At 44.4% G+C, this 26,501-nt stretch overlaps 1 protein-coding gene across 24 annotated transcripts in view; it reads left to right on the forward strand.

Moving 5' to 3' along the window:
• zmiz1a (zinc finger, MIZ-type containing 1a) overlaps positions 1-26,501 on the forward strand; it is a 467,693-nt gene that overhangs the window by 329,667 nt on the left and 111,525 nt on the right. The window contains exon 1 of one of the 24 annotated variants that reach the window (XM_059640385.1): positions 15,528-15,640. The exons of the other annotated variants lie outside the window; for them this stretch is intronic. The gene's annotated coding sequence lies outside the window, so the exon portion shown is untranslated. Of the gene's footprint in view, positions 1-15,527; positions 15,641-26,501 lie in introns of those variants that run through there. 24 annotated transcript variants of the gene reach the window in all.

The following is a 26,501-nucleotide window of genomic DNA, read 5'->3' on the forward strand; positions in this document are numbered from 1 at the left end:
GAATATAAATGTTATTAACATCACCACTACTCATAAATGTTACGTTTCTTGTAAGGTCAGGTTTGAGAATGTTCCTTTAATTTCTGCTGCTCACTGCATTGATGCCTTGGACTCATTCCGAACAGGATGGACACCGGGATAATTGTCAGGCTGCTGGGGAGGTTGTTTTCCCCTGCTCTTGGCTCAGCTGCCCTGGGGCAAACTCAGTTTAAAATTTCACCAGAATTCCTGCTCCTGATCATTATCCAGTGATTTGCAGCTGGGAAGTATGCCTGGCTTTTGTTCGAGTTCCAGAATGGAACTCTGCTGCGATGCCTTCCACAGACAAACAGCTGGCGCTCATGTCTTCAGCTAACAGTCCATTGAATGGCCATGGCATTGCAGCATTACAATGGTATCCATACTGCATCCAACAACTCTACCTCTTGTTTCTTACGAAAGACCCAGCTGAGGAGGGCCAGTTGGATCTGAAGACTACAGTCAGGATTCAAGTTAAAACTGAGATAGGGAGGAAAAGCTGAGCGAGGAGAGATTCTACATAAAGTTGACAGCCCCAAATTCCTGTTCCCACTTAGAAGCCCTGCAGTGCAGAAAAAGATCATTTTGGCCGAGTGAGTGGGCACCAAACCTCCAAAGAGCATCCCATTCTACCCCCCATTACCCTGTACTCCCGTGGCTTATCCACCCAGCCTGCATATCCCTGGGCACTATGGGGCAACTTAACATCACCAATCCATCTAGCCTGCACCTCTTTGGAGTGTAGCACCTATCAAAGTCCAATTAACCATCAACCTGCAAGGATTTGGGGGAGAATCAGTTGTACAAGAAATAAATCACCTTTTTTTTGTTAAATTTTCCACATGCTCAACGAAGTTTGTAATGAGGTAGGTGAATGTATAGAGAACAGCCAGGTATTGTGTGCCTTCAGCACGTTTGATGCAGCTCATTTCCATATTTTCACATTCCACTTGCACTGTCAAAACAATAACAAGTTGCAGTTTGAAAGTGCCCTTCACATTAAATGAAAGAAAGCCCTCACTTTGCAATCAGTGCATTTGCAGTTTTGTAATAACTCAGGAAGTCTGACTGGAATGGACCCTCATTTGTTGTTGAAGAATAGAGCCACTACCCAGGGTGACCATAGGCTGGCCCCAGCCCAGAGCCAGCAGTTCTGCCAACCCATCCCTAGGCACGAACCATTTCCACTCCCCCTCCCATTCCTCAGATGACATGTCCCTCATGGGCCTCCTGCAGTGCCACAATGATGCCACCCGAAGGTTGCAGGAGCAGCAACTCATATTCCGCTTGGGAACCCTGCAGCCCAATGGTATCAATGTGGACTTCACCAGCTTCAAAATCTCCCCTTCCCCCACTGCAACCCAAAACCAGCCCAGCCTGTCCCTAACCTGTTCTTCCTCTCACCTATCCCCTCCTCCCACCTCAAGCTGCACCTCCATTTCCTCCCTCCTAACCTCATCCTGCCCCCTTGACCTGTCTGTCCTCCCTGGACTGACCTATCCCCTCCCTGCCTCCTCACCTGTACTCACCTCTACAGGCTCCATCCCTGCCCCTTTAACTTGTCTGCCTCCTCTCCATCTATCTTCTTTTCTCTCCATCTTCGGTCCGCCTCCCCCTCTCTCCCTATTTATTCCAGTTCCCTCACCCCATCCCCCTTTTCTGATGAAGGGTCTAGGCCCGAAACATCAGCTTTTGTGCTCCTGAGATGCTGCTTGGCCTGCTGTGTTCATGCAGCCTCACATTTTATTGTCTTGGATTCTCCGGCATCTGCAGTTCCCGTTATCTCTGCTTTAGTTTTTGTTTTCTTTCTATATTGGGAAGTGCTATCACACACATCCAAACACTTGCTTTTCACAGTGATCTGGTGAGGGGTCTTTTGTTTTTAACGATTGATGACCACCAGCAAATAACAGGTGTGGCTAACTAGATAGTCCATTAGGGCAATACAAGCTTTCACAAGTGAAGAAGAGTGGGAAGAACCTAAACCGCAATGGAGTTGGGTTGCAAACGATGCTCTGTTTCCACCACGATACCCATCTCTCTGTAAAGGCATCAAGAGTATTTACTGTTCACTGCAACTCCTTTACAATATCTTCTAATGAACCCATTCAGAGATGCTACGATACATCTCTGGAGCAGATGCGATTTGAACCTGGGCCTCCCAGCTCATAGGTAGAGTCAATACCAGTGCACCACACAAGCACCTTTAAATGGGTTTCCTTTACAGTGGGTTCAGGCGATGAGTTCCAGTTGGGCAGGCCTGTTACCAAGGGAACTCATCCTCAACAAAGAGGAGAGCCTTGTAGGGGTTATTTCAGGTTCCACTGCTGGGCCGTGTCCTAACTTTGCTTCGCTGACTTTGTTGGAGTTTAATAACGAGCATCCATGTGATGTTTGCGAGTGTGAACAAGGGAAGGGGTCACAACTGTGTAGATTCACTCATGCCTTTTAGTGTCAGCACACCTTGGTATTTGTACTGATGTGCTGATCCTATGCCCTTATTACTGTTTCCAAAACAAACAGCCATTTTCAGTTCACTGAATGACTGACCAACAGTCCCTGGGTCACATATAGCCTGCGGATCCACGCTATCTGACCCACTGAGCTCCGACATCTCGCATCTATTTACAATTCTCCCCTTAACACAGACAGACTGGCCATTCCTCTCAATGCTATTTCTAAGGCCTCACATCCCTCAAATATTCCAACATGAAACATTTTGAGACTGCTTGATAAAATGTGTTGTTGCTGCTATATAAATGTAACTTATCAGCGATTTTGGAGTAAAGTCCCAACGCAGCTGGCCCCGAATGAGTAAAGTAAAAATTTCATTCAGCCTAACGTGGTCACATCTGATTTTTATAAAGTTGGTTATGTTCCTAGGCACTATGCATGAATTCCTTAATTGCTGTGTAATAAGATGCTGGCCCATTGGATTGCTGTATTGAATGTATTAAAAGGCCTGGCAGTTGTCAGTTATTTCTTGGATGGCAGCCCAGGATGGCAATGAAGAAATGGATCTGTTACGTTCAGTAACTATATTACTTCACAAGCCCGTTGCAGGATTTAATCTCACTGGATCACATGTCCTTGAGGTTGTGTGCAAGACAATATCCTGATTAAATTATAGCTGGAGAGTTCTGCGGGCAGTTCTGGGTATCACACCTTCAGGAAGGTATATTGGCCCTGGAAGGAGGCTAATGCCTGGACTCCCATGGCCGAGCGACAAAGGGAGAATTTGTAAGAATAGTTAGTGTTGTTTTCTCTCTAATTTAGATGATTTAAGCAAACATTTCAATAAATTATGAGAAACAGATAAAGTAGATTGGTAGAAATTGTCTGTTACTTAGGACATAGAGCAGTACAGTACAAGAATGGGTCCTTCAGCCCATGAGGTTGTGCTGAACATGATGCCAAATTAAACGAATCCCTTTTGCCTCCTCTTGGTCTATAGACCTCCATCCCTTGCATATTTACGTGCTTACCTACAAGTCCCTTAAACACCCCTATCATATCTGCCTCGACCACCACCCCAGGCAGAGCACATTGCAGACTCCTAACACACTATGTTTAAAAAGCAAACTTACCACTCTCAGCTCCTTTTGAACTTTGCCCCTCTCACCAGTGAGGTGCAGGTATCTTTCGAAAAATAGGAGGCAGACCTTTCAGGATTGGAATTCCACACATGAAACTTGGTGAAAGTTTGGAATTTGCTTCAGCAAAGTCATTTATTCTAGATTTGTTGTAACAGTTAAAGCTCAGAGAGATTTGTGATCACTGTGTATTAAGGGAGATGAGGAAAAAGCAGATTTAAAAGCACTTCAGTGATAGATCTGCCTTGGTGTTGTCAAGAGTCGCAATATACGTGAGGGGCTAAATTGCCATTTGGTGATGCTGTTAAATGCCCACAAAGTTAATGTTTTACAGGTCTGATTAAGGGCAGGCTGTAGGACAGATAGTCACTGAATGTTTGATTCAACAGCATTGTTCCTGCTTGTGAGCCAGAAGGTTGCAGTGTCAGGCCCCTAATCCACAATTAGAGCACACTACCGAACCTGACATTCCAGGGATTGCTGCATTGTCCAGGGTCTTGTGTGTCGAATGAGGCATCAGCTCTGTCCGTCTCTAGTGTTATTGGGCACAGTTGCAATGTTTAAAAGACATTTAGCTAAGTATGCGAACAAGAAATGTTTGGAGGGATTTGGGCCAAGCACAGGACTAGTTCAGTTTGAGATTATGATCAACACGGACTGGCTGGATCACTGGGTCTGCTTCCGTGTCATATGACTCTATGACCAAGAGCAAGCAGTTCTCTTGGCAACCCCAGCTGTGTTTCTGCTTCAGTGAACAGTGCCAAATCCTGACCACTCCAATCAGTCCCTGCTGCTTTTGAACCCCAATAACAGTGACACCACCCCAAAAAATAATTTGATTGCGTGGCTCTGTTGGGTGTCTTGAGAATATATTTCCATTGTCGGTAGACCCCCCCCCCCCCCCCCACACCGACCAAAACCAAAAGATATCGAATTTAGAATAAAGTAAAACAGCTTGTTTGATAAAGATCTGAAATGCAAACCGAAAGGGTTAAAGGAACTCAGCCAGCCTGGCAGTTTCTGCAGAGGGAGAAGCAGAGGTAAGGTTTTGAGTCTAAAATGACTCCTCTTCAGAACTGAAGAGAGAGGTGGAAAAGTGATGCTTTCTACGCTTTTGAGAAAGGAGCGGAAGGCAAGTGGAGCGAAAGGAGAGTTTAAGCAGAGGTTATAGGGTGAGCAAGATTGCAGGTTAAAAAAAAACCTCATTGAATAAAGGGGAAAATGAGCGGTAATGATAATGGAGAAGTGAAAAATCATTGATGCAGCGTAGGTGTTAACACCAGAGTAAAGGTCAGCTCTGACTGAAAGCCAGAATGTATAAATAAATCTTTGGGGGTGGGGAGGGGGTGTGGAATTTTAATTTAAAATAAGGTGGACCCTACTTAGGTTTGAGATGAGGAGAAAATCTTACAGAAGAGTAGAAAATAGGAGCAGATGTAGGCCACTCAGCCCTTTGAGTGAACCCTGCTCCACCATTCAATATGGTAACGGCTGATCATCCAACTCTCCACTCTGATCCTGTTTCGTTCGCCCATATCCTCCGAACACTTTAGCCCCAATTGCTATACCCAACTCCCTCCTGAAATCATACAATGTTTGGGCCTCAACTGCTTTCTGTGGTAGTGAATTTCACAGGCACACCACTCCCTGGGTGAAGACATTATACTCTGAGTTGTGAGCCTTTGTGAACTCCTGACCTTAAACGGATGTTGGAGCTTAATGTTTGCATATGTTTATGACAGCAATTGACCGATTGGTGGCACAGAGAGTATTAGCGATAGATTGAGGGAAAGGCATTGAAGTGTTGAATCAGCCATGACTGTGGGGCTGGCCTGATGGGCTGAATGGCCTGCTCCTGTTCCTGTATTCCTAAAATAAAGGAAAGAGTTCCTGAGACAGCAGGAACTGCAGATGCCAGAGAATCTGAGATAACAAGGTGTAGATCTGGATGAACACAGCAGGCCAAACAGTATCAGAGGAGCAGGAAAGCTGACATTTCGGGCCTAGACCCTCCTTCAGAAAAAAATCAGTCCATTTACCTAAGGCAGGCTTCTATCTATGTGACTCTTAAAGTGATTCAACATGCAGTCTGAGGCCGGGTGGACACTTTGTACTATGAGCTCATGGTTGTATTTAAGATAATTGGGGGAAAATTCCAGGGGGAAGATGTGATTTCTTTGAACACATGAGGAGTTCTAAGGGGAACACACTACCTGATAAGACAGTGGGAGCAGGTTCAGTTGGCAATTTTCAAACAAAGGGCTATTTGAAAGAGAAGCATTTGCAATGAGGAGGAAGGGAATGTTTGGAACTAATTGGAGAACTCTTTCCAAATCAGGAATGAGGGACAAAATGGCCCCCATCTGGCCTGTAAAATGCCAGGTACATGAATTGAAAAACAGTTTACCTCGTGGCCAGTGCTGAATAATGGGGTTGTGTTGCTTTAATGTTTTGTGTAAGATTTACGCGCCAAGATGAACCAGAGCAGTGCTAGGAGTTCAGTCTTGTGACTCTGAATGCTGTTAGCTTACATGTCGCTCCTGGATCCTGAAGGATATTTGAAATGCCCCAACTGTGATCATTGAGTTGGCACAGAACAATTGATCCATGCCCAGCTGTCCAATATGAGTGTCCGCCCGCCCTCAGACTGCATGTTAAATCATTTGTAAGAGTCACATAGATAGAAGTCTGTCTTTGGTAAGTCTACTGTGTTGGATTGGCATGGATTACATTCATATCTGATTTGTATCTCCTATTGGGCTGTCAATGCAGACTCTCAGGTGAAGTATACCACCCAGGGTAGATTTTTGTCTCATAGTGTCCCTATTTCCTGCAGTAAACGTTGTTGACAATCTGTATCCTGCCTGATACTCACACCTCTCCACTCCCAAAAGTCAGCCTGATATTGGCTGTGGGTGCATTGGCAAATCTGGATAGATATTTTTCAGGGATGTTGAGACACGTGCACCTGGAGCAGGTGGGACTTGACCCCAGGCCTCCTGCTCAGTGGTAGGAACGCTACCACTGCACCACAAGAGTCCTTCATTAGCTTGTAGGGTTGGTGCCGTTTTGAGCATCCTTTGAAGGTAGTGGTGTAAAGGCAACCAGTACTGTTGTGCCCTTGGAACTCACACCTGGCACTTCTTTACTAACAGTAAGAATTTATAATAAAGTTACAGCTTACCAGTGCCTGTTGCTGCTTGTGAGATCCATCTGCTTCCTCCGCACCCCTCAGCTTACCCCTCCTCTTCCCCTCCCATCAAACATATTTAGTCTGGGGTTGAGTCTTCGGGGCTTAGTGCAGATCCCTCCATGACGGGTAGAAGTTTGCAGTGACCTGCCCAATGCTGAGGCTTATGTTTGAGCTCCAAAGACAGGCAGTGTAAACCACAGACAGCAGAGGGACTGAGCGTGAGGCGCCTGCTGGCCAAGGATCAGATGTTTGACATCAGACCGAAACTGGGCACTGAAGGATGCCCTCGCAGATGTAAATCACCATGTTGGCTGCCCTGTGGCATGTTACTCTTGTTTGGGTGAATAGCTGCATGGCTATGCGGGCAAGGACATGTCATCAGTTACTGAGTGGGTGCTGCTTCAAAGGCGGATTTTAAACAGCTGAAGTGGTTAATGTGACGATTCTAACAACACAGTGAATGCGCGTTGCTAAGCACCTTGATTTCCAAGATCCTTGCCTACAATGGGGCTGGAATGGGGCATATGGTAGATGAGGTTGGAGTTGGGGGAACAGTGATTCACATAAGAACCCAATATGGTTTTACTTTGTTTTTTAAAAAAGTGCACACACACACAGACGCACATACACACACAGAAGCAGACACAGACACACTCTCACACAGATGTGCACAGACACACACACAAACACATTCACACAGACGCACACGCACACAGAGATGCACACATACACTCTCTCTCACACTCACTGTCTCACACAGTCACAAATGCACGCACACACACACACATACACATACTCACTCTCACACACACACACACACACACACACACACACTCTCACTCTCACTCTCTCTCTCTCACATGCAGACACACAGACTCACACTCCCACATGCACATGCACACACACAGACGCACACGCACACCACAATGTGGTGGTGTCAGTGTTCAAGCAAAGGCCTCGAGGGCAGGTCAGCTTCATGAAGTTGAGGCTGTGTGGTTGCTGGGAGACTGCTGCTGAACAAAACACATGACAGCAATAAAGCTTCAGCCATTCGATGGAACAGATGGCAGGGCAGGGTTTGTGATCCTGTAACTACTGGGGGGAATCTCGCAAGGCTTAGGTCACTGCTGCTGGACTTGTCGAAAAATAATCATTCACAAACCATCTCACAAAAGCCTGAAACAAACAGCCTGGTGGATGTTAACGCTAGTCCTTCTGGTTCTTTGCAAACATTGTAAATGAATCGATAATAATTCTATAATGATATAAATTTAACATTATAAATAAAACAGAAGAATTTTTTTGGTGTAACTCGAATTGAACGGTTCAAATGTAGCAACAGGTTAATGTAGGGTGGGCTGTCACTAAAGGAGGCAATTAATTTTTACGGTTTAGCTTAAAAATTCATGTAGCTACAATGTATTGTAACGCCATCATGTTCCTCAGTCCTAAGGAGCCCTCGAGGTGGTTGGAATGTGGACCTCCCTAGATTCATTTTTAAGGAAGCTGTGTCTTGACATCGGCAATAAATTAGCTGAAACCAGCAGAGCATGACGCATGGTAGAGAGGCCCACATTGAGGCATACCTCCTCTCGCACACTCATCAAGCTCTGAATTCCTCAGGCCAGGTTTTAACCCCTTCCTATCACCAGCAAGGAAACAGCATTCAGACTTCCTTCTGCCCTTTGCCGGTGGCAGGAAAATAGGAAAGGAATGGAGTTCCTAAACCATGGTTTAGAGTAGAGCATTGAATCCTTACCACGTGGAAGCAGGCCATTTGACCCATTGAGTCCATGCAATCCCTCTGAAGAACATCTAACCCAGGCCCAGCCCACAACCCTATCGCTACAACCCCTACATTTCCCAAGGCTAATCCACCTAACCTGTGCATCTATGGGGTGTGGGAGGAAACAGGAGGATCTGGAAGAAACCTACGCAGACACGGGGAGAATGTGCAAACTCCCCGCCGACAGTCAACGATGGATGGAATCAGACACGGGTCCCTGATGCTGTGAGGCAGCAGTGCCAACCACTGAGCCACCGTGCCAGCACATCATGAGCTCATCACTATTTTGTATCTGCTAACTTAGAAATGCCCACTGTCAGCTGCGCAAGTCATTGCAGAGGTTCCTTGGGGAGGTTTGGATGCCGTGGTTTCAGAAATAGCTTCTCGCTTCCTCGGAATCTGCCTGTTGTTTTCTGTCGCCATTACAATGTACCTTAAGAGATATGCTTGAGATTTCTGAGCCCAGAAACATATTTATTTATTTGTGAGTTATGGGCACTGGTGGCTAGGCCAGTATTTATTGCCATCTCTGATCCCCCAAAGGGCAACTAAGAGTGAGCCATATTGCTGTGGGTCTGCCATGTAGGCCAGACTGGGTAAGGATGGCAGATTTCCTTCCCTTAAGGACATTAGTGAAACAGCTTGGTGTCTGAGGAATCTAGTGTTTGTATATAATACTCAATGTTTTTATGTGTTGTATTACAGTTAGTTGTAATTAACATGTGAAAACCAAAAGAACTGCGGATGCTGTAAATCAGGAACAAAAACAAAGTTGCTGGAAAAGCTCAGCAGGCCTGGCAGCATCTGTGAAGGAGAAAACAGAGTTAACATTTCAACAGTTATTGCCGCATCAGGTGGCAAATTCACACGACCCTCCAGAAAGCTTGGTGCTTCAAAAGGAGGAAGTGGCTAATGCCGTGAAGTATTTTCAATGTGTTTCTCTGTTTCATCCCCTATCCCTTTCTCCCCCATTGCATCCAACAGCAGCAGTCACCAAGGTGAGGAAATCTGATTGGCCCGCCCAGTTTCTATAATCCTGTCTTTACAGGTCCCATAGAAATATTGAAATGTAATTGAGGCCCACATTCTGCAATTTGTTAGGGGTGACGCTGTGGCTCAGTGGTTAGCAGGGTTGTCAGGGTTGTGGGCTGGGCCTGGGTTAGATGTTCTTCAGAGGGATTGCATGGACTCAATGGGTCAGCGCCAGGGTTTGATTCCAGCCTTGGGCGACCGTCTGTGTGGAGTTTGCTTATTGTCCCTGTGTCTGCTTGGGTTTGCTCCCACAGTCCAGAGATGTGCAGGTTAGGTGGATTGGCCATGGAAAATTGAAGATCAGGTGGGTTCTCGGGCTATCCACTGTGCCACAAGACCTGCCATGTATCAGGACTGGGGCACCATCTGAAGTGTTTGTACTGCTCTTATTGTAGCCTCCTCTTTTTCTTCCTCTTTCAGAAGTCTTATAATTCAAAACTGCAACAAATAATCCAATTTTAGGCCACTAGTTTATTCTGAGTTGTGAGGAAGGGTCACCGGACCTGAAATGTTAACTCTGTTTTTTTCCTCCACAGATACTGCCAGACCTGCTGAGCTTTTCCAGCAACTTTGTTCGTGTTGTGATGTAAAGCATCTGCAGTTCTCTTGGTTTTCACTCGTTTATTCCACTTTGGAGCAATCTGTGTAAATTCTACTGCTCTGTCACATTAAATTCTGGCTTTGGTCATTTGACCTAATTTGCCCTTGTGTGGTTTTATCAGGATGATAGGGACTGCTGCTGTTGGATACAGTGGGGGAGAAAGGGATAGGGGATGAAAGAAATAAATATATTGAAAACACTTCACGGCATTAGACACTTCCTTCTTTTGAAGCACCAAGTTTTGCATGATGCTCCTCCTGTTACAGCACTGTATAAATGCAGGTTCCGCTTGATCTGCTCCAAATCTTGGTTCTTCTTCCAAAAGTTCTTGACTATTTTTAGAGAAGTCTAGATTCTGAAACTAGAGCTCATGGTATCTGGAAAAAGGAATTTAGAAATACAGACAGCCCATTAAAAGAAAATGAATATCTGGGGAGAGAAACTACGCCAGATTGTGTCAGCCTGCAAGATCTTTGCATTTCCTGTTGGGGATCATATATTGGATCTAACAAAGTGCAGATTTATATATTGGAAGAATTTGAAACTGAAGTGTTTTCAATATATTTCTTCTTTCAAGACTAGTTCTACTGAACAATTGCAGTTTAACTGTAAATGATTATTTCAGCTTCGAGTTTTATTAGGTGTTATGTAGTGTTTTTGGATCAAAATTGGTGAGGGTTGTTGCCATATGAATGGCTGGCTGTTGAGATTTGCAAAATAACCTGCACAGGTTTGCATACCTGGAATTATCACAGAGTGGTGAGAACACAGTAAGAGGCCCTTTGGCCCATTGTGCCCATGCTAGCACCCTGCAAGAGCATTGCAGCTGGTTCTACACCCCTCCTCTAGTCAACAGTTTCTCAATTCTTTTCTTTTTCGATAACTATTCCAATTTCTTTTCAAAAGCCATTGCCTCAGTCGCAATCTCAGGCAGCACATTCCGGATCCGAAACACCTGCTGCAATTAAAAGAAGTTTCTCTCTGTCTCATTGTTGCATCATTTGCCAATCACCTTAAATCTCAATCCTTCCACCAATGAGATCAATTTCTTGGTGTTTCTTGTCTCGACCTTTCATGATTTTGAATTAGTTGTCGTAATGTGTGTTGCATTGGCCAATGAGGATCTGAGGGGTGTGCTGATGTTGCAGGTTTATTCATATCTTGCTTTTTGAGAAGTTATGCAACTCTTCCCATTATTTTGACGTGGCAATGCAGCATGAAAGCCTCCTTTATCTTTGGTAGTATTTTACAATTGTGATTAAAACACAAGTTGTTGACAAGAAACTTATTTTCAATACACCTACACACTTATCGTTATTTAAATAATACATCAAGTCACTGACATTTGATTTGCCTGAAGGTGTGGGACTGCTACTGGAGGCGAGGTGAATTTTGGCAGAGAGCTCGACAGACCCCATGTGGAGTTTGTATCAGAGGTAATGGGAACTGCAGATGCTGGAGAATCCAAGACAATAAAATGTGAGGCTGGATGAACACAGCAGGCCAAGCAGCATCTCAGGAGCACAAAAGCTGACGTTTCGGGCCCAGACCCTTCACCAGAGAGGATGATGAAGGGACTGGGCCCGAAACGTCAGCTTTTGTGCTCCTGAGATGCTGCTCGGCCTGCTGTGTTCATCCAGCTCCACACTTTAAGATAACAAAGTCCTGGGGACCTAGGTTCACATCCCACTACGGCAGATGGTGGAATTTGAAGTCAATAAAAAAAATTGGAATTTTTGAAGGTCGTCTGGAAAAACCCATCTGGTTCACTAATGTTCTTTAGGGAAGGAAGCTACGATCCTTACCCGGTCTGACCTACATGTGACTCCAGACCCACAGCAATGTGGTTGACTCTTAACTGCCTTCTAGGCAATAAATACTGACCCACGCAGCAAGCCCTCATCCCATGAATGAATGAATCTTAAAAATAAAAGCTCTATGTTGCAGTTCCTCAGATCCTGGCCTTTCGTGCATCTTTTCAATTCGAGGACCTCCTGACCTTTTACTGTAAGATAAACCAAGACTAGATTATTTTGGTGGAGACTGTTACTTCTCACTGCAGAGTTTACATCTCCACTTCAGTCAAATTCCAGACACTGCCAGGCTAACTGGACACTGGATTGGTTAGGACTAAATTCACTGAAGTTTAGATAAATGAGAGGGAATCACCGAGAAGCCTACAAAATTCTGACAGGACCAGACACATTAAGTGCAAGAACAATGTTCCCGAAGACTGGGAGTCCAGAGTCAGGGGGTCACAGCATCAGGAAACAGTAGGCCGTTTGAGACTATGATGAGGAGAAATTTCTTCACGTCAAAAGTGGTGAATCTACCTACATCCACCTATCACCATCCCACCTACGCTTCCGCCAGCCCCACCAACTCCCTCTATTTATTTCTGGGCTCCCATCCTCCTCCCCAGTTTTGGCCTGAAACATTGACTTTCCTGCTTCTTGGATGCTGTCTGACCTGCTGTGCTTTTCCAGCTTCACATCTATTGATGGTGAACCTGTGGAATTCTCTACCACAGAAAGTGGATAAGTGCAAAATATTGAACGTTTCCAAGGAGTTAGACATAGTTCTTGGGTCTGACGGGTATTTTGAGAAGCTATGAAAGAGTACTGAATTGGATGATCTGCCATGACTGTATTGAATAATGGCACAGGCTGGAAGGGCCAAATGGCCGATGACCATTTCTATTTTCTCTGTTTCTGTGTATCCACATCTGGGTACTCCTTTGGAGAAAATCAAATTAACCAGGTCAATACAAAGTAAAATGAAGTGAGAGAGCCCTTAAATCTGCATTTCCAGAGAAACTTGAAGATTTTAAACTAAAATTTTATTAGCAGAGTAATAATGAACCGAGGCCTGTGCTGCCCATTGGTTAATTCAACTTGTACATGTCTCTTTGAGACCAATCAGCAGCCAACACTTAATACCTTTGACTCCCTGGTATTTAACTCAGCAACAGAAATCTTTTAGATAGTTAGATCATACTCTTCATCATCATTGGCTAAGCCATCTGCAGTCTTTCGAACAAAAAAATAGAACTGTAGAATGACAAATGGCAGAAAGAAAGTCCATTAGCCCAAATGGGCTTGCACAGCCATTTGATAGAGCTATCCAAATAGTGCCACTCTCCTGTTCAATCCTCGTAGGCCCCGCAATATCCCAGCAGCAATAGCTACTTACATTTCTATAGCCTCATCCTGAGGTCTGAAGCTTGCTTTTCGCTTGTACTCTTGTTGCCTATAAAGTTCTGAGCAACTTTCTATCTTTGGAACTTTATCCTTGCATCCTATGCCTTAATAATCTGCATTTCTGGAGCACGATGAAGTTTAGTAAATTGCAATAATTTAAAGCCAAATACTTTTAAGCATGTAACCGGTTGACCCTCTTCCGATGCTCTGCTAGGTTTTGATCCTTGTAGTTCACTGGCATCACTTTTCCCAGGAGTAGAGATAAATTCTGCAAAAATGCTGGTGAATCTCTTGTAAAACACGAGTTATACTACAACATTGTCCCATTTCTGTTCTCTGTCTTACAAGGAGATAGAGGCAATGGAGAAGGTTCAGAAAAGATTTTACAGACTTTCTGCCAGAAGTTGCAGGTTATAGATATTAGCAACGACTGAACGAGTTGAAGCTATTCTCTCGGGAGAAGAGGAAGCTACAGGGCAATCTTTTAGAATTATGAAGGGCTAAGAGCAAATATCAAAGCATGAGCCAGGAAGACTGGAGATGTTTTCTGTTGTGAGAATGAAATGAGAGCCTGTTCTTTTTTTGGTTCAGGATGGCAGGAATTCTGTTCCCACCATCTGAAGGGTTCATAGCCAGTGCATTGTAGGTTATGCGTGGAACCCCACAGTTTAGTACTGGCCCAAGGAGGCATGATTGACTGGAGATGGGACTTCAGCCCCTCACTCAATTCCAGCAACTCAGAGAGACTGGAACCTCTCTTGTTCTAGCAGCACCAGAAGCTGTTCCAAAAGTCCAGTAGTGAGCACTTGGAGGGAGGGGGATCTCAGTGTGGTGAAGGAAGGCACAGGGATTTGGCCATTTGTTGGTTGCACAACAGAAACATCTAAGATTCTTAGAGGTGTTGACAGAGTCAATGCTGAGAGGTATTTCTTCCTTGCAAGACTGTAGAACTAAGGGGCATCATCTCAGAATAAGGGGCCGCACATTTAAGCCTGAGATGAGGAGAAATTTCTTCTGCATGGAAACCGTTATTACAGAAGCCCATCGAGGCTGGTATATATATTCAGTATATCCAAGGCTTAGATAGACAGATTTGTAATCTGGAAGGGAATTGAGGATTGGGAGTAAAGGGACAAAGTCAGGGAAGTGGTGTCGAGGATTATCAGATCAGCCATGATCTCATCCATTGGTGGAGAAGACTCGATGGGATGAATGGCTTACTTCTGCTCCTATGCCATATAGTCAAACAAGGTGGGGGTGAGTTGGGGCATATCTCATTATTGGGATTGTACCCCAGATTTTGAGAAGAGACTGAGGAGAGCAGCTCCCCCTCCCCCACCATATTTGAAGAATGACATGGCATGGACACCAGTGCAGAGCAGATGGGCTGAATGGCCTGTTTCTGTGCTGTAAATTCCTTGTAATTTTCAATATGAATCTTCACACTTTGAGTGGTGGTGAGGGCCCAGTTCTCCCCTGCATTAACACTGGAAATCCAGCTTGCCCCAGCATTGCATCCTCCCAGGCAGCTTGGCTAATTCAGTACTGGCTAACGATTGAACCTGGAACTGTCCCACTCTCTGCTTTTTGGTTCCACATTGGATCCTGTGTTTCAAAGTGTGGCAAAAGCCAAAGTCCAGCTCGAAAAATTTAAGAGAACCATTCCCACTGACCCTTCATCTGAGATAGCACCTTCCAAATCCATGACCACTTCCATCGAGAAGGACAAGGGCAGCAGATACATGGGAACACCACCCTCTTTAGGCTTCATCCAAGCCACTCTTCATTCTGTCTTGGAAATATATGGCCATTCCTTCACTGTCACTGGATCGAAATCCTAGAATTCCCTCCTTCAGGGCATTGTGGGTCTACCCACAGAACACGGAATGCAGCGGTTTAAGGAGGCAGCTCACCCCCACCTTCTGAAGTGTCACTAGGGCAGGCAATTAATGCTGGCCCAGCCAGGGACACCCGCATCTCACGAGTGAATAAAGCAAAGGATAATTTTGAAAACTGACTGGTGGGACTCTTGCCACGGTGAGCCAGTGAATGGGTTAAAACTGAACTTCATTTATAAGGAGAAAGGAATAGTCACTCGGGGAATCTTTGGATTGCGGGTGAGTGCTGCGCCCCAGCCCTGCTGGAGTGTCTGAACCAGGAAATAGGTCCGGCAGAAAGCCCTAGCTGTGTTTGGGCCAGTATGTGAACAGGAACAAGGTAGGGTATCCTGCTGCTTGTGGAATCATGACCTCATGCGGGACGGATTAGGCCGTTTTATTAAATCTGTGATTATGTGAAGTCTGCTGTAGCAGGCGCGTGGTTCTGGCTAAACAGGGGGCCCTGTACAGTCTGTCAGCAAACCGGCACATCAGGCATGTTCCTAGTGTTTGACGGTCTTCTCCAACAGAGTGCTGCAGAGCAAGTGTGTTCTGGGTGTTACTCTTCTGTTTGTATTGTTTTGTTGCGTTGCTGTTGAAATCCACGATGCAGATGCACAGGCTCCCCCCTCGATTGAATGATGGTATCTTCCCCCTTGGCAAAAAACAAACTGCTTCATTGTGGCTTTCTTCTCTGTTTCTGTTCACAGTGGCATATTCTAGATGCTCGTGCTTGAACAGGCACAAGGAATTCCTAAAAGGAGGGATTCGTAGCAAGGCAGGGGGTGGGGGAGAGAGAGAGAGCGGGGTGTGTGTGTGTGTGTGTGTTTGTTTGTTTGTTTGTTGGGGGATGGTGGTGAGGAGATAACGGGCCTTAATTTGCTTTTTTTTAAAAGAAAGCAGTCATGCAAGAATTTAAAGTAACTCTATACGTGCCCTGAGCTGCATTGAAACAGATGCCGAAATATTATGAAGTTTTAGCTCGATGTGGCACAGCATGCCTTTCAGTTAGACTGTCCTGACTGCAGGCTCCCCCAGGTTTGTGGTCTTCTGGCTTTAACTGACTTACAAAAGAGGAGAGAGATAATCTGGGCTGGAGGCAGTGATATTTAGTCAGTGTTGCAATGTTTGATAGATATTCTATCGCCCTGTGCTACTATTAATGATTTCCATGGGTGCTGGGTATATGTGTGTGTGTGTGTGTGTGTGTGTGTGTATATATACATATTTCAGCCGTGTTCGGAAGACACATGCAGGCCCTCCATGTCAGTAGTAAATTACACTGTGTTGAATTCTGCCACGATATCATTGTTGCATTGGCTGCACAAGTCAACTGCAGGGGAGATAGAGAAGTTCAGCCTGTGAGGGAGAAACTACGGTGACTGAGGTTGATGTGCCAGTGCAGAGTGTGTTCACAGTTTGCTGCTTTTGTGTATGTGTGTAATTGTGCACACAGTGAGATTACTGTAGGAATGCTTATTTGCATCCTGCACATCCCCACCCCGGACTCCAACTCCTTATGAGAACCCTCACGTGAGGACGGACTTCAGCAGAGAAGGGGAAATAATTAGATTTTACTTTTGCTCAGTAAGATGCTGGTTAGCACAGTTTGGAAGGGTATCTGAATGGAAGGGTTTAGAGGGATATGGGCCAAATGCTGGCAAAAGGGACTAGATTAATTTAGGATATCTGATCAGCATGGGCTAGTTGGACCAAAGGGTCTGTTTTCGTGCTGTTCAGTTCTATGATGCTAATTTGGAAAATCGATCCTCAGTTGTACCTTTTAAGATATTATTTGTTGCCTGGGAGAACAGCGTTGAAGAAATTATAGTTAGATAATGGTGCTGTGTTGCATCATAGATGGGGGAGGGGGGGGCAAGTGGAAAGCAAGAACAGTTCCAAAGTTGGAATAGGAGAAGAGTTAGCTGTTGTATGAAGCTCTGAAAGGGTTAACTGACAGCACAAGGTAAGCTGATCTACCGAAAGCAAACCAGATGGTTCCAGCAGAAACCAACATGTACTAAAGAGGCCACAAGTTTAGTTGGAGAGGAAAGTAATCAGGAGGCCTTGGAGGTGGGAGGAGGTGTAATGAGACTGGGTGGTGACAAAGTCACTGAGATAGCCAGGTCCCTCCCTCCCAAACTCCAGTTCCCTGTTGCGCAGAGATGACGCTGGGCCACAGCTGGTCTCCTGAGCCTGGTTCTCCGGAATTTGGCTGTTAAATCAAATTTGTAATTTCTGCAATGGTGCCATGATTTTTAATAGGTCTTCTCAGTTGCCAAAGTTGCCTGGTCACAGTAGCTTTGTGCTTGCCTTGTAAACCGATAACCAGCACCCATCTCTGATAGCATTCACACGAGACCCGCTTCTGGCTGCTTGGTTAGTCTTCTCTGACATTAGTTTGGAACTTATCTGTAAATTATGTTAAAATAAGCGTGACTGAGGGCTGTGTTTGCAAAACGTAGCTTGCGATGGTTAGCATTTTAAACCCTGAGGTTATTTTTGCAGTACTAATAAATCCTGGACCAATCTGATCTGGTAAATGTTTTTTTTAAATTCTATACTTATGTCGTTTAGTGTACTGTCATTTTTTTCAGAGCGTTTGATGGAGAGCACATGTTACAAAAAAATGCATAGGAAAATGTCAGGGAATTAAACTGAAAGTGGCTTGGAACAATCTGAGTTACTGTTGTGCGTTCCATCTCTAACCTGTTAGTGTGCTTTTTTTTCCGGTGTGTATGTGTAAATTTTGAAACTTGCCACTCATTGGCTTAGTCAAAGTTGGTGTGATGTTCGTAGTTCTCAGATTAACCTCCTGCCTTTTTAACCCAAACTGCTTTGACCCTGTACGTTCTCGTGTAGCAGCTCCTCCTCATTCCACTGATATCTCAGCCCCACCTGCCTCCTTCACACCTCCAGGTTAAGTCAGATCCAAACTGAAAGCAATATCTTGACATTTACACAGACCTCTGACCCAGCCAACAACATGCATGAATACACAGGGCATTGTGTTTGCAAATTGTCTATTGCCAGAATTTTTTTAAAGAACAAGTCCCACTTTTCAAGGTTCTGCCCACATTTGTAAGTGATCAGGAATTAAAATGCAACCGTTTAATGCAATCTAGTGTTCGTTGCCGATGCCTTATTTTAGCTTGAAACGAAGTGATTTTCGGTGTTTTTGTGTTCAATGTCCTTGAGTCTACTGCTAGGAAGGACCTGTTTAGGCATTGGATGTGACAGGACAAGACACGTAGATGCAAATTGTGTTTTGCCTTTTGAAGGTTATTCTGGTTCCTTTGGCTGGAGCCCAGTGCCTCGGGCAGGTTGGGGTAATGAAATAGTTTTATGAGCATGTGAATCAGCCTGTTGCTAGTGCTGTATTTCTGATGTGAAGGGCTTGAGAATGAATTTTATAACACCTCCTGAGCTCCACCCCACAGAACTGTTTCAGGAGGTGAATTCCTGACTGTTTTGTCTCACATTTAAATGGATAACAAGTGCAAAGCTCCAGCCAGGCTATTGACATGGAAACATAGGTGCAGGACTGGGCTGTTAGGCCCATTGAGCCTGCACCTCCATTCAGTGTAATCATCACTGATCGTGCAATTTTGGAATCCCACTCCCACTTTCTCTCCATATCCCTTGATCCCTTGAGTCGCGAGGGTCATGTCCAGCATCCTCTTGAATATACCTAATGAACCTAGCAGCAAGGTTCGATCATTTATCCTCCCAAACCTGTTTCACCATTTAGCCAGATTCTGGCCAGTCTGCACACTAAATCCATCGTCCCTCATTTGCCTCAGTAAAATCCCAAAGACATTGCAAAATAATTGTGAAACCTTTTCCTATCCTAATATAGTTTTGCTTCCTGTGCGCACACTTTGATTAAATTTGGAGTCAAGGATTATGGGGGTGGGAAGTGATGTGGAGTGAAAGCTGCCCATCAGATAAACCATGGACTTAAGGAATAGCAGAACAGACGTGAAGCATTCAATGATCTACTGTTGCTCCTGTTTCTTCTGTTATCAGTCAGTTAACCCATCGTTGAGAGGCTGAGTGTTGATCTAATCCCTGACTTAGGCAATAGGGATGCAATAATTACCTCTTAGAGAAAACAGAAAGCCACATTTATAGGTTTCTAAATTGCGATGAATTCATTCCACATGACGAACGAAGACCAGTTTCATCCCTGTCGCATCGCTCAGGGCCTTCTTATATTTACCCAATTCCTAGCCGTTTCACCACTTTTCCCTCAACACTCAATGGGAATCAGGACAGTGTGTCGCTTAGCCACTCAATGATGAGCTAACTGATTGATAACAGAAGAAACAGGAGCAGGACTAGGTCACTAAGTGCCTCAAGCCTGTTCTGCTATTTAATAATGTTGATCTGATGGGCAGCTTTCACTCCACTCTTCCTCTTGTTTACATTATGTGCATAATAACTTCCATTTAATATTGAGCTGTCTTAGAAGTGAATACCAAAGAAAAGCTCTCCCAGTCATGATTCCTGCTCATAACTGAAGCAATGCAAAAACTATTCCATCGGCCAACTTTTGACCATCCACTTTTGCCCAACTCGTTTTGAAATTTCAAAGCTGCAGCATCATGTGGGACCGTGGTCAATATATGTTTCCAAGGCCAGGGTTGCCGTAATTTGGAAACTGGGGAAGGCTCTAGTTCATTGGTTTACATGTCCATCAGCCAGAGTAACGCAGAAGTATCAAAAACATGTTGATCATCTGGAGTGCCTCTTGTCTTTTAAAGGTTTGGTTTGACTGCTGAGAGCAGCGTTGACTGAAAGAGTGGGCAGTTTGTTTTCAGGTCATTAATTGCACTTAATCCTATTCAAAGGGCTGTGGCATGCTACGTATACCAAGCAATTTCTAAACACTACTTTTAAACTCTGGGCCTGAACCTTAGATGGATAGTTGAGCGCAGAATTGATGCCTACGACCATTTGAATGTGGGGGTGGAAACATCTGAACTTTCTGACATAATCACAACTGCCTCATGATTTTTTTAAAGCTCATTACACTGTAAAATAACAGATATTCTATATAATCACAGATCCTGTTAATCGTATGTCATTATTTCAAAATCAACTGTCAAGGTTATTATGTTCCGTTTTGAGACGATTTAGCAATCAGTTGACGTTGATCATTGGATCTGCCAGCGGAACAACATGAAGCCATTAAATCCTTTAGTACAAAAGGGGGAAAGTAACAGGATCAATCAGCATTTGAAAAGGGGTTTCATGTTTTTGGTGTAGTTCTTTATGTTTAGTTGGAGGTCTTGACATCTGGGTGTAGCCTGTAGCCAGAGTCGAGTGATTGGTAACATGAACTCACTCTCCTCTTTCAGATGCTGACCGATCAGTTTCGCGATGCATGTTGGAAAATGCAGCATCACATTCACATTTTTGCATCAAAGAAGAAGACACAGAGTTATAGTAACACGTGCACTTAAAATGTGCGAGTGCACTAATTGGTTCAGGGTTCAAGTTTTCACCAGTGGCAAATATTGCCAGGCTAGGTGTTGGTGTTCTCCACTGGAGCCCTATCTGTCTGTTTGCTTTTCCCACAGTCTTTCTCTAAAGAATGAAAGTTCTGTTATGCAATGTTTTTGTCAAATGCTTAAGAAATCACAAAACATTACATAACCAAATAAGTTACTTCTTTTAAATATAGTAACTGTTGTTATGCAAATAAAAGATAGCGACAAATGTGCATGTGGCAGGATCCCAGAAAATTTGATGAGCAACCACGTAAATTGTTGTTTTGTTGAGGATGCCAGACAAAGCCAGATGCCTCAGTCTACACTACAGCATTAAAAACTCTTTTAAACTCCTTCCAATCCACACGTCCAACCACACAGCATTCCCTGTGTTGCAGAGAAAGTGATCCACACCTCGATCACATTCTTAACTTCTGGAGTGGGGCTTAGTGTCGCAAACATGTGATTCGAGGGCGACGGTTGCTACTGGCTGAGTGCCCTGGATGGCCAGGGAAGGAATAGTTTACCAGTGGTAGTCGTGGAAGCGGAGTCATTAGTGACATTTAAGCGACTGCTGGACATGCACATGGACAGCAGTGAATTGAGGGGAATGTAGGTTAGGTTATTTTAGTTTTGGATTAGGATTAATCCACGGCACAACATCGTGGGCCGAAGGGCCTGTACTGTGTTGTACTTCTCTATGTTCTATGTTTAAACACCGAACTGCCAAGCATGAAATCAGATCAGTGCCTTCCAATCACTGATGAAGAGTCATCTAGACTTGAAATGCAAGCTTACTTTCTCTCCATGGATGCTGACCAACTCACTGTGATTTCCGGCCTTTTTGTTTTCAGTTCAGGTTCCAGTATCTGCGGTAATTTGCTCCTACTCCTTCCAATCACTCTGCCCTCTCTGAATCCCTTCCATTGGTCCATTGCCAGCAGAAGACTCATGCCCATCAATTATTCTCTGGAATACTTCGCTAACTACTGCCACCTTTCCACCCCTTCGCCCCCACCAGCTCCTTGAAAACACATTTCCTGGATCCGTCTTTAAATTATCCCTCTTTATCTTTGGATTCCTGGTTCCATTGCTGTTCCTTACTCCTGAATGTGAACTGCCTGGGGGCTTCACATGAAAGATCAGATGGAAAGACAATCTTGTCATGGTATAAATTACATGAGCTTATCACACGCACAAAACAAAACCTTAAGCCGAATGAATGCAAAATGTGTAATTTCAAAGCAGGGAAGGGATTCCCATTCCAGCATTTGAAAATTCTTCCCGGCCCACCCTGCTTCTGGGTGGTCTCACATTTTTCAAATGCTTTATCTTTTCACTCCATTGTGAGTAAGGGTTTGCCATTTCACTTGTAAAAACTGGTTGACTCAGTAATCTGCCCTTTGTGGCTCAAGTAAGGACTGCGTCTGATTTTACTTGGTTGTCAGCACAGAGTTCGCAGTAGTTTCCTTACCTTTCAGTCAATTTCCTGTACCCCCTCCAATCCATGCCCCTCATAGTCATGTTTCCATGCCCATGTAATTAATTTGTTCGTGAGAACTTTAGTCACACAGAAAAAAATATCAATTGCTTGTTACTTTGGAGGTTCATTGCATTCTCCCAGAAATAGCCAGCCCAACATGTGACAGGGGAGCCACGAGCTGGTGCTGTTTAGGGAAAGGAGATAAGTTTCGCCAGTGATGATCCTGTGTATTAATACAATGCTATATGGATGCACGTATTATCATGTTGAATCAGTTCAGAAAAAAGTTCTCTCAGATGGATTTGCTTGTTGATTGTATAAATCTACCAGCTATTTCATGTCAGCAATTTCCGTAAACAGTAAGAAGACTAACAACAAGTTATAGTTTTGTTTTTGCTGAGGAGAAATTTTTTTCTCAGGGCATTAATGGGAGCTCACTTCTGATTTTTGAATCACAGACCTCTGACAGCATCCCTTTTCCTCCCTTATTCCTGGTTGGGATGACAGCATTTTAGCTAGGCCTGCACATCCCTAATTGCCCAGAAGGCAGTTAAGAATCAACCACATTGCTGTGGGTCTGGAGTCACATATAGGAAAGACCAGGTAAGGATGGCAGTTTCGTTCCCTAAAGGACATTGGTGAACCAGATGGATGTTTCTAACAGTCAACAATGGATTCATGGTTATCAACAGACTCTTAATTCCAGATGTTTTGTTTTATTGAATTCAAATTCCACCATTTGTAGTAGCGAGATTTGAACCTGGGTTCCCAGAACATTATCTGAGTTTCTGAATTTACAGTCCAGTGATCATACCCCCTAGTCCCTTTGAAATTGGAAGAATATGGACTTAGCATATGGATGATGATGGGATAGTGTAGGGGGAGGGGCTTAGATTAATTCACAGGTCGGTGCAACATCAAGGGCCGAAGGGCCTGTTCTGCGCTGTATTGTTCTATGTTCTATGAATGTCATCTCCAACTACAATCAGCTTGGATCACTGGTCATACTGCCTCTGAGTCAGGGGGCTGTTAAATACATGCCTTGCATCAGGACTTGACCTGTTGACATGTCAGTTCAGTGCTGAGGGAATGCTGCATTGTCCAGAAGGGCTGCCCTTCCATTAACACATTAAATACAAGCCGTGTCTAGTTCTTCAGATAACTGATTTTCTTATGCAAATTGTTTTCTACAATTTCTGACCAGGAATTATCTTCAAAAGCAACTGGTTAAGTGTGAGGTGCATTTGGATGTGAATGGCACCGTGCAAATGAAAATTCTTGTCGTAGAATTTTGAACCCATTCTGCTTGAGATTCAAGGCGTGTGCAGCTCAAACCATAAGTAGCTTGCAAATAACTATCAATTGAGCCAGGCTGACGGCAGACACCCGAAACCTATCATCTTTCTAACTCTTCTACAAATCTGCAAAGTTAGAGAAGGTAAATCCCATGCTTCTAGCAAGTAGCTACAGTTGCAAGAATTATTCTTCACTTTGTCTTATGTATTTATCTAACCTCCCTTTTTGAATTGTAGTCACTGTGATGTAGACATGAAAGTCTCTTGTCTGCTGTCTGTCGAGGTATAAACTGGAAAGTAAGATTCTGTTCTTAATCTCATTCCATTGGATTCTGTTCTTAATTCTACACCTGTCATTAAGCACGAATTGGCACCATACTGTCTGCTTCACCCAAAGGGCAGCATGGAATGTGGAGCCGTTTGATTCCACTTGCCAGCCTGCTCTTTCTAAAATTTTGTCTCCGATATGTTGCACCAACTGCATTGACTCAGCACTGGATGAGCGCCATACTCTGAGTGGAGATCCAGCATCACGAGAAACTGTGTCATAATTGTTGGCCTGTACGTCAGATTTTCCTGTTGGGCCCAATCTTGGAATCATCCCTTTTCCGTTTCCTTTATCCTGGTTGCTCCTTGTATAAGGCTCAGGAATGCTTGTTCAACATACAGTCACAGAGCTGTACAGCTCGGAAACAGACCCTTCAGTCCAACTTGTCCATGCTGACCGGATATCCTAAATTAATCTAGTCCCTTTTGCCAGCATTTGGCCCATATTCCTCTCAATCCTTCCTACTAATGTATTCATCCAGATGCCTTTTAAATGCTGTAATTGTACCAGCCTCTACCACTTCCTCTGGCAGCTCATTCCATACACGCACCACCCTCTGAGTGAAAAAAATTGCCCCTTAAGACCCCTTAAATCTTTCTCCTCTCACCTTAAACCTATGCCCCTCTAGTTTTGGACTCTCCTTCCCTGGGGAAAAGACCTTGGCTATTCACCTTATGCATGCTCCTCATGATTTTATACACCTCTACAAGATCGCCCCTCAGCCTCTTATGCTCCAGGGAAAATAGCCCCAACTCTATTCAGCCCATCCTTATGGCTCAAGCCCCTAAAATCCTGGCAACATGCTTGTAAATCTTTTCTGAAACCTTTCAAGTTTCAGAACATCCTCCCTTCAACAGGGAGACCAGACTTGAACACCATGTTCCAACAGTGGCCTAATCAACCCAAGTATGATAGTATTGGACTCCAAAAATGCAGCGATGGCAAAATTGGGAATGGGGGGACATGTACGGGACTGATAATTAAGTTCATGGACACGGGCCTTAATGAGATTTGAGCCAAAGTCCAGATTTTTTTGACGAGGGAAGAATTATTTTCCATATCATTGTAAAAGGGAAAGTTGTCATAGTCCTAGGGGGCTGCTGTCTCTAATTAGAGAGAGCCGACAGTCGGGTGAGTTTAATCTGAGGGTCACCTCTGGTACGGGGCAAGGTTGAGTAGGCAGGACTTTCCTGGTGACCTTGGCTGGATGGGGAATCGAACTTGCGGTTTGTTGCTGCCACTTGGCATCAGAAACCAGCCTTCCGGCCAGCTGAGCTAACCAGCCCCTACCCCATCTCATTGTACATGGGGCGGTGAGACAAACGGAAGGAGAGAAGAAAAAAAAACTGAGAACCAATCAACCTGAATGTAAAACGTAGCCACCAATGCAGGACGCAGAAGCACACAAAATTAAAATAATTAATGGCCCCAGGGCTCAACCCATCTGATGCTGAGCCAGCTACGTGTGATTCTGGAACATTGTATACTCTTGACTGGTGAAGGTTGCAACTGGTCAGAAAACGTATGCCTTGATGTAAAATGGAAGCCAAATAGCAGCAGGAACGAGTGATAAATATGAGTGTTGCCTCCCCTCATGCACCGAGCCTTGATAGGTTAGAGTTAGGGACACTCGTCATTGCAGTACAACCAGAGTGGGGCTTTAGTCACCTCCTCCAACATCACAAGACCAAATTTCTGCTGGACACTCGAGCTCCAATCATAAGTTCAGTTTTGAAGGCAAGACAATGGGAACTGCAGATGCTGGAGAATCCAAGATAACAAAGTGTGGAGCTGGATGAACACAGCAGGCCCAGCAGCATCTCAGGAGCCTTCATCAGAGAGCCTCTCTGATGAAGGGTCTAGGCCCGAAACGTCAGCTTTTGTACTCCTGAGATGTTGCTTGGCCTGCTGTGTTCATCCACCTCCACACTTTGTGATCAGTTTTGAAGGCTGAGGTTGCCTTGATATGCCTCAGACTTAAGGTGCGGCTAAAAAGGGATGTGCTTTGTTGCTGTGTAAAACAGGCTGGTTGGAAGCACAGGTAAAGGCTTTAGCAGATGTGTGGTGTAATTAAATGTTTCCACGCCCCTGCTGTTGTAGTACTGAGAACACAGCCCTGTTTTGAAACAGCAGACTGTAGAAAAATGATGTCATGCTCTTTGGCTAAGTATTGAGGAGACAGAGGCCCTGGGGGAATGGATTCATGCAGGCAGGCAAGAGACCCTGAGCCAGATGCCTTATCTTTTAATATACAATATAGGCACAATATGTTATCCATCATCAGTGCAAAGATTAATGAGATTTAGGTGAACCACCAATTACAGGATGCTAAAGCTAAGTGGAGCTCAGTCAGATATCAAACTCCCAGTCAGTCTGAATTGCTTAAATTTTCACGTTCTACACTGTCTGCACCTGATTGACTGACAGAGGTGTCACTGGTCTCTCTGAGAATATACTGACAGACCACAGTCTGTTCACATTATCTGCGAATTACTCTTGGAACATTTTAAAATTTGAATGCCGTACAGTATTAGAACTTCTAGTCCTGCTATCTGATGCCTTCTCAGGGCATAAATTAGGTGGTTGGAAGCAGCAGCTAA

Source organism: Stegostoma tigrinum, chromosome 37, assembly GCF_030684315.1.
Source record: "Stegostoma tigrinum isolate sSteTig4 chromosome 37, sSteTig4.hap1, whole genome shotgun sequence".
NCBI classification, from domain to species: Eukaryota; Metazoa; Chordata; class Chondrichthyes; order Orectolobiformes; family Stegostomatidae; genus Stegostoma; species Stegostoma tigrinum.